The sequence below is a fragment of the Vicugna pacos genome, chromosome 1, assembly GCF_048564905.1.
Source record: "Vicugna pacos chromosome 1, VicPac4, whole genome shotgun sequence".
Classification (NCBI taxonomy): domain Eukaryota; kingdom Metazoa; phylum Chordata; class Mammalia; order Artiodactyla; family Camelidae; genus Vicugna; species Vicugna pacos.
Window position 1 is genome coordinate 75,281,268 of NC_132987.1, and position 18,788 is coordinate 75,300,055.

Consider the following 18,788-nt stretch of genomic DNA (forward strand, 5'->3'; position numbering starts at 1 on the left):
TCGGTGAGTGTCAGACCTCAGCAAGTGAGCTTAGCCGAAATGGCTTGGTGTGTGGCACAGCTGCCTTCACCTCGCAGGCTCAGGGGAAGTCTCTATCTTCCCTGGCATCTGCTTCAAAGTTTATTTTGAGGATTTGCCTCCCAAACCTGTTTCCTCTTTATGGTCTGTGGTGTGCTGTGCATTTTGGTTTCAGGCCATTCCTTTTGTGTTGACTTTGGGACCCTTTTTGCTACTGCAGCTGTTCTCTCCCCACCTTCCCACAGGGATCACGACCGTGGCTGCTCACAGCAACTCCGCCTTAATTCTAGAACTGCCTGTGTCTTACTGTTTGTCTTCCGCACGGGACTCCAGGCAGGGCAGCCCCGAGGAGAATCATTAAAATCAGCTTGCTGCATTTGTCTAGGGCTTTTTTTTTCTTTCAGTTTTCTAGAAATTAATGAGGAGTCAAGAAAACTTAGATACTATGAGCCAATTTCTTTGAAACTTATATCCTTTCAAATGAGCAACCCTTGAGGGGCTGAGCTTGGCACCTGGGTTTCTTAGGGCTATCATAACAAAATACCACACAGAATGACTTAGAGGAACAGAGATGTGTTGTCTTACAGTTCTGGAAGAAAGAAGTCCAAAGTCAGTGTGTCAGGAGGGCCATGATCCCTCCAAAGGATCTAAGAAAGAACAGTTCCTTGCCTCTTCCTAGCTTCTGGTGGTGGCTACAATATTTGGCATTTCTCGGATTACACCTACAGTACATCAATCTGTTTCCTTTACCACGTGGTATTCTCCCCTTATGTGCCAGTACTTCTGTGTCTTTTCTCCTCTTCTTTTAAGGACAGCAGTCATTTGGGATTAGGGCCCACACTCATGGCCTAATCTTGATTACATCTGCAAAGACCTTATTTCCAAATAAGGATATATCCACAGGTAGCAGGGTAAGAACTTTAACATACCTTTTTGGGGAGACACAATTCAACCCAAGCACTTGGTATAGACCTTAAGATCTAGAGTTTATGGTGAGAAAATGTTCCATCGTTATCTTGAGATGAAGGTATGATGGACCTGCTTCCTCTGATTGCAAATATTCTAACACTTGCCCCATTTTCTCAAGGAGGATTCTTCTCAACATTATAACAGAATAAGAGTTTGTTATTTTCTCATCCTTGAAAATTTATTTTGCCCTGTGTCACTGTTTCATTGGGATACTTAGATAAAACACATAAACTCCCCAAGTAGATAAAATGAAGAAAACGGTTATTTATTGACTTTTGAGCTTCAGAAGCTAAGGACCTTGAATAAAACAATAGAGTTGGAAGTATACTTCCTGATACAAATCTGATACAAATTCTTCCTGCACCAGTAGAGATGAAAATTCTATGATTTGGGGATAAAGGGAAGAGCTCTAGAAGAGTGTAAAAGAAATAGTGAAACTGTAGGAAGAATAGCAGTAGAAAGAGTTGCTGGTATGGATCTCCGAGAGAGGACCCTTGCTCTGCCTCCGTGGTTGGCAAGATCAATAGAATTCTTTTGTAGATTCAGGAATATGAGAGGAAAGGAGCCCTGTGCTCACTTGTTGTCTGGGAGCCCTGGGAATGGCAGCCTTGCAGATTTTCCTGTATTATCATTGATGTCAAATCTCCATGAAAGAGAGTTTCAAGGGATATTGAATAGAGAGGTCCTGAGACAGCCTTAGCATGGGTAGGCAATAGATTTTTGTAAATCTGGGAAGGGTTTAAATGATAGTGAGAGGGCTCATAGATTTGGTGAAGTCTTGATGGAAGGATGACTGTGTAGCTGGGTATCAGATGCAAAGGTGGATAATCCTGCAGTTGTTGTTGATGTTAAGAGTGCAGTAATGGAGGAAGTGACAATGTGAAAATAAATCTTTCAGTGAATGCCAGAGTGGAAAGAGAGCTCCTAGGGACAAGACAACTCTCCCCTCCAGATCAATTAAGGCCATGAAGTCCAGGGAAGGAAATGAAACTTCATGGGAAAGAGCAAAAGAGGAAACCCTGAGATGACTGGAGTTCACTCCAAACTAACCAAGATGACCTTTCTACTACCTGACAAAAAGAGGTCTCAACATGGAAACTAAGTTCATTTATAGAAAAATAAAGTCACCTCCTTTTGTTGTCCCCTGAGTTTATGATCTGAAATATCATACCTACTACGACATCTCTGCAGTAAACAGATGAGTAAGAAAATATCTTGCTCATCTTCCCTGGGAAAAAGTAAACACCCTTTCCCAGTAAACAAGCGAGCTCCAAGGCACTCTGCAGCAAGACATACCTGCGGTTTGGACAGTAATCCCCCAGGGGAACAGGGTCAGTGTTTCTGCCATGATTGTCCCTCAAGTGTGTAACATGACGTGCCCTGAGAGAGGATATATTCTCCAAATAATGAAGGGGTGATTTAATGTTCATTAAAGAATCCCATGGCATGGTAAAATGAAACTTACCACAAATAGGGGAGCATGTGAGGTGGTGACAAGTGAAACTGGTTATCCCTGTTTTCCTTCTGGCCGAGAAGTAGCCAAGCCTGGAGTTTTGTAGGCACTGGCTCAGAGAACAATAAAATGCCCTTCAACATTTCTGAGCTCTGATTGTCTCACGTATATCACAGTGATGCTTTCATCTCTCTTTAACTTCTGTCTGTACCTAGTTGTTAACGATAATATAATAGTAATCAGCATTTGAGATAAACACAAGTATGCTAAACTCAGCTCTTTATGCATTTTCTCATTTAAGAGGCACAACAGTTCTACGAGGTAGTGAGTACTCATTCCCATTTTTCAGATGAGAAAATGAGGCTGCCGAGAGAAAATAAGTAACTCTGGGTTCTACAGCTGGCTCGAGCTAAGACACAAAATCCGGGCTTGTTTTTAGCTACTATGCTCTATGGCTGCCAGACTGTGGAAAATATATTTGGAAGCCATTTGGTTTTGAGTGTTTGATTTTTTTAATATAAAGTATATAATATTTTTTAAGATACTTATGACACCCACCTGCTTCAGTGGTTGCTGCCACCCTCTCTTTTCCAGCCTACCTCTAGGGCAAAGAGGGGAAGAACGGGCCTGCCAGGGAGATAACTGCAAGCCAGCGAATCGGTTAAAATCATTGAAGGCACAGAGGAAAACTGCTGCCGAGAGAGGTCACTGAAATCCATCTCTGATTGTCCTCCTCCAGTGATCAGAGAGCTGGGGCTTGCTGGCCGTGTCTGGGCTGCAGCAAGTGCTAAAGAAATCATATCCATTCTTGCAGAATCCCTTGGGTCACACTAGTAGATTAGGGAAAGTGATAAACAAACACGCCTTTTAGCCCTTGTTTTGAGCTCTTCAAAGGCTGTTGGGGTGACTGCTCCAGTGGTGTCCTTGTCTCCTCTTCATCCTTATCACACCTTGCTTCAGGTGCCACTAGACACGGAGTATCTGGTTTGCTGAAATGGATGGAATATCACTTCAGAATACAAGTTCATGCAGTATTTATACCCTCTTTTTCTAGCTCAAAATAAGACTTTAAAATTACTTGCTGCGTTGTTCTCCAACATCGCCTTACGAGTTTACCTACCACTTTCTCCACAATACGCAATTCCCAGCAGTGCAGTAGCTAGATAGGAGTTTGTACCTAGGCATGTATTTCTGAAAATCTGTCCCTCCTATATTAGGATGGTTCTCTTTATTCCAACTCAGTCTGCTGAAATGGTTACTTTCCTTCTGAGCTCTCTCTTCCCTGTTTCTCCTGAGGGGATACAGGCGTGTTCCTGGGCTGAGAATTTTATTACTAGAATGAACGCCTTCTCTGAATGTAATGCTGATGCTTTGCAACTTGGCAGCCAGTCGTGCTGCGTGTTTCAGGTTACCCCGCACTTTGCCGGGCTCTGCTTCCAAAGCTCAGTGCTAGGTGTGTTCACTAGAGATGATCACCCTTTCCAACCTGCTCCAGCCCTGTCTTAAAAAGTGTCTCCTGCTCATAGTGTCGCTGTGGACGTGGGGTCAGTAAATTACAGCCTATGGAACAAATGTGACCCAACACATATTTTTGTAAATAAACTTTTTTGTTGGAACACAGCCACACCTACTCATTTATGTATTGTCTCGGACTACTTCTGTGCTACAACAGCAGAGCTGAGTAGTTTTGACAGAGAATACGTGGATCCCAAAGGCTGAAATATTTACTATATTGGCCCTTTACTGAAAAAAAGTTACCAATTCTCGTGTAAGCTATTGCCATGATCCTTATTAGGCACTATTTCTATAATCCCAATGGCCAACACTCAGGGCACCAAGAGAACCAATCTGGAAGCGTGTCTCCTCTGATCAGATTCTCCCTGCAAGGAATTTGTGATGACAATAGTCAGGGGTCCATTTGTAAGCAGAATTTAGGAAACCGGTCCACGTCAAGATTAAAGGATGAAGCCAATCTGCAGCAGGAAGGAGAGAAGTTAGATCTTGCTTCCCTGAGAAAACAAAAATGATGGAAATAGCAGCTGTGTTGGCTCCTGCTGACTTTCCTGTTCTTGGTTCTAGTCTCTCACAAGGCCCAGCTGCATATTTTGACCTTGGATTTCAGGAGATAACCTTGTTTTGCTTCCAATAAATTTCCGTTTTCCCTTAAGCTCATTTCATGACCAAGTCAGTGAGTTTAGACCATAGGTATGCTGAGGGTTTTCATTCAACATCCTTTCTTTCACAAAGTTTGCTTCATCTTTCCTTGGCTGCTCAATGCTCCTCCTAAGCAGTTAAGCACAGTCACAGCATATCTGACAACAACACTAATTAGATGGGCAATTGATTCCTCTAGGGGGAAGGAAGGATGCTGGTGGGGGAATACGGTTCGGAAATGATCACTCTGTGATAATTTGGGAATTTTTCAAATTGTATGCAGAAGCGTACAGAACATTTCACTCTCTACTTCTGTGCTTTTGTGCGAGTACAGACATAAAATTTTTTATTCACTTTCAAATAACAGGTCCCTGCTTTTTTTCTTTTTTAACATGATGTTTTTAGCCTCACTAATCATGTGGTGATTTTTCTTTATTTTGGTACTATTTGGATTTTTTCAAATGTATTCCCAAAAATTAGAGAGGAGAAAAAGTCTCTGGGCTTTGGAGGGCTTCTCCAAACATCTCATTAGTGTGGTAAACAGCTGAAACTTAAAATGATACTTTGATGAAGGAAGGTAAATGGCAGCCTTTTTTTTTTTTTGCATTGATTTTATCAATATTTTACTTTGAAATTTGGGTCTTGTAAACTTTTGAAAAATAAGGAACATAGCAAACAAGCAAATAATAACCAATAAGGTCATTATGAGGCCTAGTCATCAAAATCTCTCTTAGGTTATTCATTTTTTATAAAAATTGAGTGTCATAATCTTTTGTTTCTAGATGGACACAGACATCTGATGAAGGTATAGCCTGAAAAGAAAGTGCTAGAGTTTAGGGAGCACAGAACTTATTGATCTCTGGGCACTTTCAAACTTTTGTGGGATTTATAGAATTTATAATTTTTCTTTTCTGTGACAGTATATGGCACTGCCCTCCTGGAACACTTTAAATGCAATTAATGGTTTACTTAAGAGGTTTTAAGCAATATTTTATGGGTTTTTGGAAACATTAAACTTAATTTCAGAGAAGACACACTAGCTATATACGGAAGCATGAGATTTTTTGAACTTTATCTAATAGAATAATTTTTAATGCAATATCTTAATGACCAAAGAAGTGATAAAACTCGTGTTACCCATATTATCTAAAATATTCAAGAAATTTGAGGTTTATTCCATATTACTTAATATATATTTTACAGATTATAAGATGTCTTTGTCATTTTGTTTAGATTTCTCCTTATTAGTATTTTAAGCAATATTTCAAAGATGTTTACATACCTTATGTTTGTCTGCTGAATTAATTTTATTTCTTTAACAAACACAAGTTCTTTCTGGGTGCTAGACACAGTGGTGTGTAAGTACTCAAAAAATATGTACATTTAATCTCCACAACTACATGAGGTAAGTGTACATTTCTGTGTACAGCTGAGGAAACTGAGGCACACAGATTGATTAGAGTAGCTTGCCTGTAGTCACACAGTCAGTAAAGTGAATGATCAGGATTTGAACTAAAATCATCCAGCTCCAGAGCTGATGCTTTTAACCACTCTTGTGTATTAAATGGTTGCATTCCCTTCATTTTGGAGAGGGATACAGATTTTACTCCTCAGAAAATTACCACCCACAGTACTTATTCTGTAGAGTCAGACACAGGATCTCTTGAAACATGTCAAAAAATATACTTGTGACTCAGCGAGAATTCTTGCTCAGAGATTCAGCCCTCAAACACTTCTAACCACACCACTCTATCCAGGGCACAGCAAAAGTAGAAACTGGGTGGCGAAATCAGTAACTTGCCAAGGTCAGTGTCAATTCCAAACACAGGACAGTGCCAACCCTCTTCTGTTTGAAGGCTAGATTGAGGTTAGGACAAAATAATCAGATGAACAATCCTCTATTCTAAACTACTTCTCTGGGCCTGAGAAGAGGTAGATTTACTTCAATCAACCCAGTTTTCTTGCATTATCACAATAGCTTCTAGTTGTCATATGAGTTAAAGGCAAATGTACCCAAGATCTTAAGGAACAAGTTTGTTTCTGAGCATCTTCTTTCTTGGCCAATAGCAGAAATTGCTTTGTTGTTTCATTAATTTAATTTTTTAATCATTATAAATTTAAAAGAAGATTATTTGACTTAAGTTTGAATTGAGTGTGCTATTTTGTATTTGCCTTTTCCCAAGAGAAAAATGTAGATACTGAAACAATTTCACATTTTGTTCTCTCTTTCTCTTTTCATCTCCCTCCTTCTTTCCTCCTTCCTTCCCTTTATGTTGAACTTCTTCCAACATTAGAAATAACAAGGTGATTTAGGTCTTAATCCCTCCCCTAAGGAGCTCAGAGTTTCACAAGAGAGACAGACATCAAAACAAAGAACTGTAAGTCAATGCAATGAGCACCATAATGGGGATATGCCTAGAGTATATGTCAGACAGAAGCCCCTTAAAACCATGCCAGAAATCCATACTAAAGAAATAACAGTCAAATGTAGAAACCATTGGGAGTCAAGAGAAGAGCAGAGAGAGAAGCCATTACCAATGCCTGGTATCAGAGAAAACAGTATTACTCTCAAGAGCCTTAGGTAATCCAGAGAAAGAAACAATTATGAATAAGTGGAGGGAAAATGTGCAGGAGGTCTATTTTAATCCTACTAGACTGGGTCTTGCTACCACAGACTCCTTTTAAAGGAACAGGAGTGGAGCAAGACTGGGTCTTGCTACCACAGATTCCTTTACCCTATGGATGCAGGGTTGCATGGAATACCAAAGGAACATGGAAGAGATAGTGAAGTTCTCCTGGAAGAGGGTTGGGAAGTGTAGGTAGAAAGAGGGGCAAATTATAGAGGCAAGAGAGTGCATAGAAAATTTGAAAAAGGCTGTTCTCTCTCGCTCACTGTGGTTGGAATATAGAACCTATTCCAACTCTGTTGCTTTGATCTGTCTAGCTCTCCCTCTTTCTCCTACTCCATAGTGTCCTATGTTTCTGGCTGGGGCTGTCAATCCCAGTATTCCTCTTCTCCCCCATGGAGGCACATCAGTGACTCAGGTATAGCCAATCAAAATTCTCTTTCCTCTGGTTACGGTGATTCCTGTAGAGATGCTTGGATACCAGAGTCTGACTGTTTGGCTTCAGATTCTAGTCCTGCCACTTCTCAGCTCAGTGATCTTGGGCAAGTTACTCTCTCTCTCTATACTTCAGTTTCCCTATCTCCAAAATGCAGTTGATTATAGCGTTTTTGTGAGGACAAAATCACACACACACACACACACACACACACATATATGTTTATAAAGCATGGAGAACAGGAGAACTGTGCCTGGAACATGGTACACACTCTCCATGGTATCATTTATTTATTTAGAATGGAGGGAAATGTGCTTTGCATTTTTGGTCAAAGGATTATAAGAAAGTGCAGTGGGGGCCGATGGTAGACATTTATACTGCCACATGGAGCAAGTCTGTCTACGGCGGAGGTGAATGTGGCCAGCACTTGGGGAGCAACAGAATCAAGATGCCATTCATCCATCTGTTTATGTGTCTGTCTCCGTATTAACAATTACCTATTCTGGGACCAACAAATTCCTTAACTAGTTTGGGTTGGATTCCTGTCACTCGCTACTTAAAAAGACCTCTGTGTGTTTATAGGAAGGCTCTGGAGATAGTTGAGGCTGAATAGGATTAGTTGGGGAAGGGCTGCTAATTGAGTTTGGACTTCATGGTTTAAGCTACCATATAACGTTAGTTTTTCAACATGCAACAACACAGAGATGTGTTTTTTTTTTAAACAAAAAAACCCTTTTGTTACCAGAAGGAGAATAGAGTGATATTCAGGCTTTTTCATACGTGTAGTTACACCTGTGCATATTTCAAAATTATGCTATGAAGCTGTATTTGGCAGATGATTACTATAACGAAGGGAGTTATAGCCAACATGACTTTATTTCAGAGATATCCACAATGATTCTGAGTTTGATGCTCTTTAAAAGTAACGATGATGAAATTAGGAGCACAGAGGGGTAAGGCTTGATTCAAGGAGGAGTTGTCTTTTACTTGCAAGCGGGTTTACATTCTCATGAGAGACACCAAATATTTTACACAATATTTTGCTACTCAGTTGAGCTGCTGTGGAAAAATTTGGGGAGTTTTAAGTCCTACTTTAATGTTTCAATATATGTCTAACCTAACTTCAGTTCCTCCTCTTCTTTAGTTATTCGTCCAGATGGAGCCTCCTAAAATAATACTCTGAGAAAGCATATCACCTCCCCCATGGGGAAGTTTCAGTGACTCTCTTGTCTGTTGAATAAACTACAAAATCCTCAGCCTGACTTTAAGGTTACAATCTGGTTCTTACTGAAGTTGGTTAGCAAGTATTTTATTGAGTGCCTACTGTGTGCCAGGAATAAACCAGAGCATCTCTAATAGAAATATAATTTGAGTCACATATATAATTTTAAATTCTTTGGTAGCCATATTAAAAAGGTAAAAATCAGGTAAACGATTTAAATAATATATTTTAATCCAATATATACAGAATATAAAAAATATAATGAATATTAAAGATTATTAATGAGGTATTTTACATTCATTTTTAATAAATATCAAGAATCCAATATACATTTTATACTTACATCACATCTCAATTCACATGGCAAATTTTCACTGAAAATGCTGAACTAGTATTTATTTATTTATTTATTTATTTATTTTTATTGAGTTATAGTCATAGTGTTGTGTCAAATTCCAGTGTAGAGCACAAATTTTCAGTTATACATGAACATACATATATTCATTGTTACTTTTTTTTTGCTGTGAGCTACCACAAGATCTTGCATTTATTTCCCTTGCTATACAGTATATTGTTTATCTATTCTACAATTTTGAAATCCCAGTCTATCTTGTTTACCTATTCTACAGATGCCTGTCAGTATCTACAAATTTTGAAATCCCAGTCTGTCCCTTCCCACCCCCTGCCCCCTTGGCAACCACAAGTTTGTATTCTATGTCTATGAGTCTGTTTCTGTTTTGTATTTATGTTCTTTTTTTTTTCAGATTCCACATATGAGTGATCTCATATGGTATTTTTCTTTCTCTTCTGGCTTACTTCACTTAGAATGACATTCTTCAGGAACATCCATGTTACTGCGAATGGCGTTATGTTGTCAGTTTTTATGGCTGAATAGTATTCCATCGTATAAATATACCATTTCTTCTTTATCCAGTCATCTGTTGATGGACATTTAGGCTGTTTCCATGTCTTGGCTATTGTAAATAGTGCTGCTATGAACACTGGGGACCAGGTGTCATTTTGAAGTAGGGTTCCTTCTGGATATATGCCCAGGAGTGGGATTCCTAGGTCATATGGTAAGTCTATTCCCAGTATATTGAGGAATCTCCATACTGCTTTCCACAGTGGCTGCACCAAACTGCATTCCCACCAGCAGTGTAGGAGGGTTCCCTTTTCTCCACAGCCTCTCCAGCATTTGTCATTTGTGGACTTTTGAATGATGGCCATTCTGACTGGTGTGAGGTGATACCTCATTGTAGTTTTGATTTGCATGTCTCTGATAATTAGTGATATCGAGTATTTTTTCATGTGCCTATTGATCATTTGTATGTCTTCCTTGGAGAATTGCTTGTTTAGGTCATCTGCCCATTTTTGGATTGGGTTGTTTGTTTTTTGCTTACTGAGTTGTATGAGCTGCTTATATATTCTGGAGTTCAAGCCTTTGTCGGTTTCATAGTTTGCAAAAATTTTCTCCCATTCCATAGGTTGTCATTTTGTTTTACTTCTGGTTTCCTTTGCTGTGCAGAAGCTTGTAAGTTTCATTAGGTCCCATTTGTTTATTCTTGCTTTTATTTCTGTTGTGTGGGTAGAGTGCCCTAGGAGAACATTTTTGAGATGTATGTCAGGTAATGTTTTGCCTATATTTTCTTCTAGGAGGTTTATTGTATCTTGTTTTATGTTTAAGTCTTTGATCCATTTTGAGTTGATTTTTGTATATGGTGTAAGGGAGTGTTCTAGCTTCACTGATTTACGTACTGCTGTCCAGTTTTCCCAACACCATTTGCTGAAGAGACTGTCTTTATTCCATTGTATATTCTTGCCTGCTTTGTTGAAGATTAGTTGACCAAAAGTTTGTGGGTTCATTTCTGGGCTCTCTATTCTGTTCCATTGGTCCATATGTCTGTTTTTGTACCAATACCATGCTGTCTTGATGACTGTAGCTCTATAGTATTGTCTGAAGCCTGGGAGAGTTATTCCTCCAGCCTCTTTCTTTTTCTTCCATAATGCTTTGGCAATTCTAGGTCTTTGGTGGTTCCATATAAATTTTATTATGATTTGTTCTAGTTCTGTGAAATATGTCCTGGGTAATTAGATAGGCATTGCACTAAATCTGTAGAAAACCTTAAAAAGTCCACACAAAAACTACTAGAACTAATTGAAGAATTCAGCAAGGTAGCAGGTTACCAAGTTAATGTTCAAAAATCAGTTGCATTTCTTTACACTAACGATGAATCAACAGAAAAAGAATGTAAAGAAACAATCCCCTTTAAAATAGCATCCAAAGTAATAAAATACCTAGGAATAAATCTAACAAAGGAGGTGAAAGACTTTTACATGGAAAACTATAAACCATTGATGAAGGAAATTAAAGAAAACTTAAAAAAATGGAAAGATATCCCATGCTCCTGGATTGGAAGAATTGATATTGTTAAAATGAACTGGTATTTAGATTTCATAAAATGTACTTGAAAAAGTAGACCCACATATCTAAGTTGTTCCAAGCACACTTAAAATTTTTCAGGAAGTGAATTGAGTTTTTAGATTTCAATTTTAATTAATTGAAATTAAATACAATTTAAAATTCAGTTCCTTGGTCTCTCTAGCCGTATTTCAGGAGCCACATGTGACTCATGGCTGCTATTTTAAATAGCACAATTCTGGAAGCACAGGCCCCGCACTCATGAAGCTTACATTAACGCACCTTTTCCAGATCTATTTTATACTGCTTCCCTACAGTGTCTGATGGATTAAACCTGTCTCTAGGCTTTTGTTCATGCTGTTCTAGGTAAGCTTATTTTGTCCTTCAAAATATGTACTTCTAACCTATTGAAGTTCTACTGACCTTCCGTGATTAATCAAATGTTAACCCACCTTAGGCAAACTCTTCTCAATCATCTAGGCAAGAGTGTTCTGTATTTTCTAAAGTTATTCAGAATTTGGACTGCACCTTTCTTCTGACGCTGATATACTACCCTGTGGTCTTTGGGGTCAGTAAACCCAGGTTCGATATCTGGTCCTTCCACTCACTGGCTGTATGATCCCAGGTTACTTCCTTCACTTTTCAAAGCCTCTGTTTCATTATCTATAAAATGATGACAACAGTATCTACCTAATGGGATTACTGGGGTGAGATAATGCTGAAAAAGTGCTTAGCTCAGCACTCAATCTATTAGCAGTAGCAGTAGTATTCATATATGTTCCTCATCTAACTATAATGATTTACAAACAATAATAGTAATAGTAATAATTATAAGAATAACAATGCTAGTAAGTTTGTGCTAGGACCTATTGTGACCTTATCCTGTTTAAGCCTCCAAACAATTGTGAGATAGGAAGTGTTATCCTCATTTTACAAATGAAGAAACTAAAGCAGACAGGGATTCAGTGACTTACCTACTGTCACACAACCAGGAAGAGATGAAGTTGGTTTTAAATAATAGAAGGGATGAAATAGAGTTTGACTACATTGTATTTGTATTTTCTCTCCTGTACTTTGGAGGTGATGTAGAGCAGTTGGCAAAGCATTTGGAATCAGACGGATTTGGTTTGGCATGCTAACTCTGTCACTGACCAGGGATATAATCTTGGGAAACTCACTTCATCACCCTAAACCTTGAGTTCTTGCTCTGTAAAATGGAGGTAATAAAACCTAACAGGGAGTATACAATGTAGAAGTTAGGTTCAAAATGTCTGGCTATTAAATTCAAGCTTCACCTTTGAAACTCCTAGTTTTGCAACATTTAGCAAGTTACTTAATCCCTGTGCTGTGATTTCCTCATCTAAAAATGGGCAAATTAATAATATTAAGCTCATAGATTTGTCCTAAATATTAAATAATATAACCCACATAGTCACGCAGATTTATAACTAGAGATAGTAAACACTCAGTAAGTATCAGCTGTGATTATAATTATTCCAAGGCTGGTCCTGGCAGAGATAGAGTACTCAGTCTGTTTAAATTTTCTGTTTGCTTCCACCTTTCCTTCCTTCTTCTAGTTACATCCTTATATCTGTTTCCTTTATAGAATATGATAATAAATTTTACATATATTATGTACTCAATAAATATTCAACTGACTAAATGGAGTCTTTCAGCCAGCTTTTTATATTATTTGTATTTTATACAAGCACATCAATATTATTTTCAGAAAGTGTAAAATAATTGCATGTGAACTAGAGATAGTAAACTGTTACCAGTACACAGTATTTTATATTTCCCTTGGGCTCAAAGTGATTTTTGTTATGTTTGAGGCAGTTTGAATTTCATATGCATAAAATTTCCTGTTATTCAGTCAATAAACTCCTCTGTCCTATTCTGATAGCCTTAAATTAGAATATCTTTCAAATTCAATCACAGTACAGACTGTAATGAAAATGAATTCGTTAAGGGAGGCAAATATTGTCATATGCAGTGATAAAAAGATTTGAATAATGTAAAATGCTACAGCAGAAACTGTAGAGATGTAATGAATATTGTACATATTGTGCTTTATTTCTAGCCTTAAATGTGACCTTCCTCCTGTTCTGAATCTTTTATTGTGCTCCCAATTTTATTTGCCAATTGTGATGATCTGTTCAATCTCTGAGCAAAATCATTCTCCTTCTTTTTAGAAACCTGAATTTCTCCCTCTGTTTCTCTTTAGACCTTTATTTGGACTCAGACTTTCTTAAAATTAAGAACATTGTGTTCAAGTCTTGTTCTTGTGCATTGGCAAGATGGTAGTTTTTAAAAACTCAGTAATCACTTTCTTGACCATTAACTAAGGGTATAACACTCTGCCAGGCACTGGAGATCAGGAAAAGAACAGTCCCTGACATTTTGGAACTCATGGTCTAGTGACAGTGACATCACATACATATATAAATATGAAATAAAACAAGTGACAATATATTCTGTTGTAGTAAAAGCAACAAGCTGTTTGGAAATATGGGGGGTGGGGGATGGGTTCTATTGGTTGTGAATAAGTAGGAGGGCAGACTTCTTAGAGGAACTGAGCTAGGTCTTGCTTAGCTGGTAGGTATTCCCCTAAGGGGCAGGCTGAGGGAGTATCTTGAGCAAAGACACGTAAAAAGAGAAGAAAACAGTAAGTAGATAGTAAGATGAAGTCAATAAGGCTAGGTTAAGTCACAGGTTAGGAAAAAAACCCAGAATTCATTTGTGGAAAGCATTGTCAGTCTGTAGTCTATGATTTATTTTGATACATTGAGATACTATTGAAGATTTCCAGTTGCCTAGAAATAAAAGTGAAGGTTTTGAAACACTGAAAGTTTCTAGTTTATTCCTTCACAATTTACCAATCCATAATCAAAATGTGTTATTTGATCTTGCATGTCACTTAATTGAAGATATTCATATGTATTTTAAAACTGAAATTGCAGGTAAATTCAAACCTATGCAGCTTTGAAAACTTTCTTTTTTGCTTGATAGTTAAATTAAAGCTCTTATCAGGAACTTTTTTTTTAACTGAAATATAATTGACATACAACACTTAGTTTCAAATGCAGAATAATGATTTGATGTTTGTATACATTACAAAATAAGTCTACTAATCACATTACAAAAATTATTAACATTATAGTATTACTCAACACAGTAATTACTTTGAAAATCTAGTCTTTCCCCCTGTTTATCATGTTATTATTTCTATTGAGAGTGTACAGCATTTCTATATTACACTAAATGATTATATTAGTTTCCTATCACTGTGCAACAAATTATTACAAACTAAACAACTAAAAAAGACATTTACTGCCTTAATACTTCACAGATCTTTAGGTCAGACATCCAGACACAGAACAGCTGGGTCCTCTGTTCAAAGCCACACAAACTAGAAATCAAGATGTCAACCAGACTACATTTTCATCTGGAGTTCAGGGCATTCTCTCAAATACATTTAGGTTGTTGGCTGCATACAATTCCTTGTGGTTGTAGGAACAATGTCCCAACTTTCTTGCTGGCTGTCAGGAGTTCTTTCTCATTTCTTGTATGTCATACTCAATTCCTAGCCATGTGACAGGAATTTTTCCTTCTCATAACAATGACAGTGCCCAAACTTGTACTCCTCAGGGAAAACCATGGCAATTTGTAAACTTCAGATCTTTATCTGTGCATATACATGTATTTTTTGTTTTATATGTATATATATATGTATCTTTACAAACGTATGATCATACAATGCATCATAAACATTCTGTACACTAATAAAACAGATTGAATTATTTTTAATGACTATACAGTATCCCATGATATCACTACACTATAATTTATTTAGCTCTTATTTTTGTTAGATATTTACTTTGTTTTAAATTTTCAGTATTGCAAAGAAACCTGGCATCAACATATACACTGTACCTATGCCTTGTGCATTCCTGTAGGATAAATTTTAAAGTCTTTAAATGCCAAATTTGCCACAGCTGGTAGGCACCACGGAAAATTATGGTAACCATAACATTTAAGACAATCCCTATCTTGATGTTGAAATTGGTTACAGTATAACCCGTAATACTTCTATATAGTTGTTAACATTGTTAGTAAAATCAACAGTTTGGGACAGTGGCTGAAAGGATAGGTGTAATGTTAATAATTCCACATAAGTAGCATGTGTGTGATGGTTAATTTTATGTGTCCACTTGACTAAGCCACAGAGTGTCCAGATATTTGGTCAAACATTATTCTGGGTATGTTCCTGAGGGTGTTTTTAAATACAATTAACATTTGAATCAGCAGGCCAAGGAAAGCCTGTAGTTGTCCCTAAAGTGGGTGGGCCTCATTCAGTCAGTTGAAGGCCTGAACTAAAAAAAAATGGCTGAGTAAGAGGGAATTCCTCCCTACCCAATAACCTTTGAGCTGAGACATCAGTTTTTTTCCTGCCTTCAAACTTGAACTGAAATGGTCTCCTTCTGAGGCTTAAGCCTGCTGGCTTTTGGACTGAAATCACACCATTGGCTCTCCTGCTTGCTGACTGCAGATCTCGGAACTTGTCAGCTTCCATAATTGTGTGAGCCAGTTCATAATAATCTCTCTCCATTTCTACATAGATATCTCCTATTAATTTTACTTCTCTGCAGAACCCTAATACAATGTGTTTTACTTGTGGATGTTCTTTTGTTGGCAGCTGTTAAAAGAGTTTCACAGGCAGATAGAAGCACAATATACTACAATCAGGGACCTTTGGTTTTCCTTTTCTTTAAAAGATAGTGGAAATCTCTAATTCTGTTATCTGAGCAGCTTGGTATCTCAGTTTCCTCATCTGTAAAAAAAAGGGTTTAATTGTAAGGTTTAAACAAGATCATTTCATGGACCATCGTGCATGGTAAGTACTTCATAAAATACTAGTGCTTTTTTTTCCTGCTCCTTCTTAAGAATCTTAAAAAGCAGGCAGATGGACTATTTCATATGTCCACAGAAGCTGGGCATCAAGAATCCTTCATTAGAGGCCATGTTTACTTGTGTGCCAGCAGTTCTTGAGAGTGAATTTGCACTGCCTGCTGTTACTGAGTTACTTTTTTAACAATATTCCATTCACAAACACGTGGGGTGGTACTGAATAACTGCTACAGAAGTAAAGGATGCTCTTCAATAAAAAGAGAGCTTTATTGCTGTAAATATGATCTGGCTTAACCCCAACCTAAGTCACTGCAGCATATAGATACAGGAAAACCAAAGATGAATTAATGCTAATCCTGAAATGTGGACTCCCCTGGCATTTATGTATGATGCAGGAGCACAGGTCAAATCATTCTTGCTTCTCTATTTAAATGCACATATGTTTTCAGGCTCTCTTCACCCCAAATAATTTGAATAGAGAATGTCTTTATTACGTGTTCAGCACATGTAGAAAATCACTCTCAATTTGATTGAATTAGAAGTAATTGGTTATACCTTAAAAATGTGGAATGCAGAATTCTTGTTAAAAGAGTAAAAAGCATTTCAGTATATTCAAAATTCCATTTGTTAACTTAAAGTCCTGGAAAAAGCTAATTTCCAGATGCTCTGCATCTTTAGAATTTTAATTTTAATTTTGATTTTGATTTGAATACAGTTTTATTTAAACTGGTCCTTGCCTTTTAACACTTGTTAGAAATGTCAAATATTATGCTTATAGCAGTAATAATGTCTTTAAAAAAATGATTCCTTTCAATTGTATAATTGCAAAATAAATGGCCTTGTGCTTGTTGACAGGTACTAAGTTATTGGTTGTTCATGAAATGCTGATTTTTGCTTCATTTGTTTGTCTCTTCAATCATCAATCAAGCATTTTCTCCTTTCCTTTGGGAGCTGACAATATGATATGGACATTGAGTAGTAAGTCAACGAGGGTTTTCAGTCTCTTACATGCTTTTTTCATCCATCTTTGGGTTGTTACAGTCTAAATTTTTGTTCCTTCAGTTCTACACAAGGCTCCCAGTAATGGTCACAATAAACCGCCTTTACTTTATCTGTTGTAGATGCTAAGGTCTGTTGACAAAGAGAAAGCATTGTATAAGGAAAGAACATGGATTTCATTTAAAGGCAATCCTGGATTCAGAATTTGAGCTCCATTGCTTCATGGCTGTATTACCTGGGACAAATTATTGACCCCCGTAAACCATGTGCTTCCTCAACTATAAAATGGACTATGCTATGTACAGATTGATGAGTATGAAAAGAATATTGATCGATCAATCTACCTACCTACCTACCCACCTACCTATCATCTCTTGAAGCGTGGCACCTGACAATGTGTAAGCACTTGACTCAGGTCAAGTGGGTCTCTTTGAAGGGCACTAATCACATTCATGAGGGCTCTGCCTTGATGACTAAATCACCTCCCCTGGGTCCCGTAACCTAAAACTGTCACCTTGCAGGTAAAGATTTCAACATGTGAATTTTGGTAGACCCCAAACACTTAGGCCATAGCACCTAGTATTTTTTTCCCCCCTCTCCTTTCACCCTGTTCTCAAATCCTCAGGACCAGGCTATTGTGCATTAGAGCAGTGGCATGCCAAGAAGAGCAACATTTAATTCATTTAGTGAAACTGTGGATCTGTGAAGGATGGCCAAAGCATGTTGGTTTTCACTTTCTTGTCTTTCTGATCTCTTGCTGCATAGGCCAGGATGTAGTATAATTATAGGGGTGGGCAGTTTCTAGCCAGGAGATGTGAAAGAGGAGCCACAGGGAATCAGAAGCTACTGCTGAAGTATCAGGAAGGGAGATGCATGAAAGAAATACACTCCTGGATTCATCCTTGACTTGCACTTACAAGAGTCTGATCCCTATTAGCACATTAATGGCTTTGGGAACTAAGGTAAAGACACATAGATAGTTTTGTTTTGTTTTGTTTTGTTTTGTTTTGTTTTTTGATTTAAGAAATAAGATATAGACCATGACTGGGTCACTAACATGTAGGACAAACTCCAATAGTACTGCAAATAGGACTGCCAGATTTAGCAAATAAAAACATAGGATGCCAGTTGAATTTGAATTTCAGATAAACTATATGAATATATATATATATATATGTATATTCAGATAAAAATATAAATGTTTTAGTCTATGTTTATCTTATGCAATATTTGGGGTCCTGAATTTTATTTATATGCAGCCCCTAACTGCAAAGGCATTGATAAATGAACTAACTTTGAAAGAACAAAGCTACAGAAGGTGGATTGGAACCTGTGGGATAAAACTAACCAAGTCATGTGCCCGCTGAAACAAAAATTTCAATATTCTCTATAGGGTTTGAGCAAGATCTATATTCTCAGAAACAAATTTTCAAAATATCCAGAATTCAATAAAAATTATTCTTCATTCAAAAAACCATAAAAAATATCAGCTTTCATGGGAAAAGATGACTAACAGATGCCAATGGCAAGATAGGAATTACCTGGCAAAGACTTTAAAGCAGCTTTTATAACATTTTTTTTAA

The 18,788-nt window shown here is 37.5% G+C and overlaps 1 protein-coding gene across 3 annotated transcripts in view; it reads left to right on the top strand.

Moving 5' to 3' along the window:
- LOC102536955 (uncharacterized protein NECTIN3-AS1-like) overlaps positions 1–18,788 on the top strand; it is a 232,031-nt gene that overhangs the window by 171,285 nt on the left and 41,958 nt on the right. The window contains exon 8 of one of the 3 annotated variants that reach the window (XR_012074798.1): positions 1,886–1,973. The exons of the other annotated variants lie outside the window; for them this stretch is intronic. The gene's annotated coding sequence lies outside the window, so the exon portion shown is untranslated. Of the gene's footprint in view, positions 1–1,885; positions 1,974–18,788 lie in introns of those variants that run through there. 3 annotated transcript variants of the gene reach the window in all.